Genomic DNA, 4,266 nt, shown 5'->3' with positions numbered 1-4,266 from the left:
CAGGGAGTCTTCTTTCTACCAGCTGAGAAAGATGTAAGAGGTTTGAAACTATAGGAGTGGAAGCATGAAAAACACAAGTTTATACCATTGAATTCAAAATTTTTCACCTAGAGTCACATGCATCATGCAAGATTTATTTTTATCTATTTGATTTCAATGATAAACAACAAATTAAAACACTTTTAATATGTTTTGTGGATCTGTATTTGCCATTTAAGATTTTAAAATTAATCATATTAATTTTAGAACCCTAGATTAGATCAAGAATAAATACACTAACCTCTTGATGCACTGCAGTGTATTTATGCCTTTCGGATGCATCTTCAGGACACCAGATGTTGTCCCTCTAGCTTGTTCACAGCAAGTTCACCTATGGCAGCCCTTGAACAGCTTCTAAAGCTTTTTCTATTAATTAGAAAATCAAGTTTTGCCTTTTAAGAGATTAAAAATGTAAACAGGACACTAGAAATAATTTCTAGTATTTTCAATTCAAGAGATTGTTTGCTAATCTCTTGGAATAGATGAGAGAAGAAGATGAAGAGAAGGGAGAGCCTCTTCGGTGGCGGCACCAAAGAAAATAGCTGCTGGTTGTATTTTTTCTTTTCATAACAACACTTATATAGGTAGGTCAACACATAAAACCCTTGCCACATGTCACCCTCTGATTGGTTCTAGGTTTAATTGACCCAATCACATTGTGCCAAGTGTCAAACCTATATTTAATCTTAATTTTAATCATCTTACATGATTAAAAGACATTTGGCAAGCTTATGTGTAGTACCATGTGTCAACATCTCATGGTGCCACATGTCACCCTGTGAAATGATCAAAATACCCATGTGTCTTAATTTTGAGTTCTCAACCCAAAATAATTATTTCTCTTCTTCTAATCTATTTATATCAAATATAAATCAATTAATTAATCTTTATTAATTAATTTCTCATTAATTAATTTATATTTAAACACTTTAAATATAAATTTAACTTATACTATACATCCAATAACCTAGATTTGGTTTCAAGGCATGCTAGGGACTTTGCAATCTAATTGCAAACCAAACTTATTTAATTAATTAATTAAACTCTTTAATTAATTAATTAAATCATATTTAATTTGGTGATTACTTGTGTAATGTGTGTGACTTACTAGGCTTATCACTAATTGGCAATGAGACATGATATCAACTCTTAATATCATCAGAACTCTTTCTTACCATAAATGATTTCTCTAAACCATTTTATGCATCTTATAGACCATGGTTAACACCTAGCATAGCATGTCATGGCTACCCAATTAGTAATAAGGTTTTCCTTAAATGAACCTATAATCATATGTTACCATGCACTAGAATCTCTCTGTTACAAGATCCCAATTCGAGCTGGAGTCATGGTTTATTTCAAACCCCATTTGCTATGAATATTATGTTCTCTTTTAATTCCAGTTCTTGATTAAAAAGATTTTCTCATCAGAAACTCTTTTCTGATTAAATCTATCTGTCCTAGCTAGTCAAACTAATAGCACATGTGATATCCGGCCTAGTACACAATATTGCATACATTAAACTTCCAATAGCCGAAGCATATGGAATCCTGGCCATCTTATCTCTTTCTTCAGGTGTCCTTGGATACATCTCTTTAGAAAGGTGGATACCATGTCTCACTGGCAAAAATCTTCTCTTCGAATCAAGCATGTTAAACCCCTTTAACACCTTTTCCAAGTATAGACTTTGGGATAAACCAATTATTCTTTTCGCTCTATCTCTATAGATGTGAATCCCAAGAATATAGGTTGCCTCCCCTAAGTCTTTTCATGGAGAATGTATTTGACAACTATACCTTTACAGTTGTTAACATACCTGTGTCATTAACCATCAACAGTATGTCATCCACATATGAGACAAGGAAAGTGATAGCACTGACACTAACCTTCTTATATACACATGGCTCATCCTCATTTTTGATAAAACCAAATGATTTAATGGCTTCATCAAAACGGATGTTCCAACTCCTCGAAGCTTACTTCAACCCATAAATGGATCGCTTTAGCTTGCATACCTTGGAATCATCTTGGGATTCAAAACCCCTAGGTTGTTCCATGAAAATGTTTTCTTCAATGTATCTATTAAGAAAAGCTATTTTGACATCCATCTATCAAATCTAATAATCATAGTGTGCAGCTATTGCTAATAGAATCCTAATTGATTTAAGCATGGCAACAGGCGAGAAAGTCTCCTCATAGTAGATTCCTTGCCTTTGGTGAAACCCTTTCGCTACTAGCCTTGTCTTATAGGTCTCTACCTTTCCATCAGAACCAATTTTCTTCTTGAAAACCCATTTGTTCCCTATAGGTACAATACCTTCAGGTGGGTCAATAAGATCCCAAACTTGATTCTTATACATGGAATCAATTTCGAATTTCATAGCATCAATCCATTTTGAAGAGTCTATATCTGATATAGCTTCTTCATAGGTAAGTAGATCAACTCCATGATCTACTTCTGCATGAGTAAACAACTCTTGTTCTTTTTTATGAAGGAAACCATATCTCACTGATGGGTGAGATATCCTGGTTGGTCTACGAGGAATAGCTGTAGATGTTTCATCAATGGGTGTAGGTTGACTAGATGGATCTATATCCATCTGATCTATTGGTTGGTCAGAATTCTCCAATTCTAACTCTATTTGCCTTCCTTTGCCTCCTTCTTAAACAAACTATTGTTCAAGAAATGTAGCATCTCTACTTATCACAACCTTTTGTGACGTAAGCAAATAAAAATAATATCCAAAACTATCTTTTGGATATCCAATAAATCGACCTTTTTCTGATCTGGTTTCCAATTTATCAGTGTTCAGCTTTTTGATATAAGCTGGACAACCCCAAATCTTAACATGCTTAAGACTTGGTTTTCTTCCATGCCACATCTCATAAAGTGTGGAAGAAACTGATTTTGATGGAATCCTATTCAGAATATACAAAGCTGATTCTAATGCAAATCCCCAAAAGGAGATTGGCATATCAGTATAGCTCATCATACTACGTACCATATCCAATAGGGTACGATTTCTCCTTTCATATACATTATTTAGCTGTGGCATTCCTGGAGGAGTAAGCTGGGAAACAATGCCGTGCTCTCTCAAGTATTCATCAAATTCAGTACTCAAATATTCACCTTCACAATCTGATCGAAGAGCTTTAATACTCTTTCCTGTTTGATTTTCTACTTCAGATTTAAATTCTTTACACTTTTTAAAGGATTCATGTTTGTATTTCATCAAATACAAATACCCAAACCTTGATTTATCATCAATAAAGGTAAGAAAGTAATGAAAACCGCCTCCTGCCATTTTCTTAAATGGACCACATACATCACTATGTATTAGCTCCAAAATATTTTCAGCCCTTAGCCCTTATTCAACAAAGGGTGATCTAGTCATTTTACCCTGAAGGCAAGATTCACAAGTTGGAGTAGGCTCAAAGCCCAATGAGGATAGAATCCCCATTTTCTCCAGTTTTACAATCCTATCTTCTGCAACATGACATAACCTTAAGTGCCAAATATATTTTGAACTTGAGTTGGTTTTCACCATGGCATTGCATTCATTTAGATCACTTGCATTCATTTTGTGTTTGTCATTATTATCCAAATAATAAAAACCATCATTCATATAACCCGAACCAATATATTTATTTCCAAAATAAATATTGCAAACATCATCTGTGAACTGAAATTCATAGCCATTTCTAGTCAAACTAGATATAGAAATAATGTTCTTAAAAGCATCAGGTACATATAAAATATTATCCAAACACAAAATATGTCTAGACAAGTAAAAAGATTTAGATCCTATGGCTAAAGCTTCAATAGTTGAGCCATTGCCAATCCGGAGTCTAACATCTCGAGAATGCAAGTCGCTACTATTTGCTAGTTCCTGCATATCATTAGAAATGTGAGAACTGGCACCAGTATCTAAAACCTAAGCTATAGATGAACTAAGAGTATCATCAGAATCTAAATAACAAGATATGGACATACCTTTTGAAGGTCTATCCTTCTTGTCCTTCAGAGAAGCAAGATACTCTAGGTAGTTCCTTTTCCCGTGCCCATCCTTCTGGCAGTGAAAACACTTTCCTTTGCCTCCATCAGCTTTAGTCTTCCCTTTCTGTTTAGTTATTTTCTTGGAAGGACCAGAAATCTGAGATTTCTTTTTCTTATTGCCCTTCTTCTTGTTGGACTTTCTAGTAGAAGAAGATGCAATCAAAGCCAC

Source organism: Hevea brasiliensis, chromosome 10 (genome assembly GCF_030052815.1).
Source record: "Hevea brasiliensis isolate MT/VB/25A 57/8 chromosome 10, ASM3005281v1, whole genome shotgun sequence".
In the NCBI taxonomy this organism is placed as follows: domain Eukaryota; kingdom Viridiplantae; phylum Streptophyta; class Magnoliopsida; order Malpighiales; family Euphorbiaceae; genus Hevea; species Hevea brasiliensis.
Note: the sequence above shows the minus strand (reverse complement) of the source record.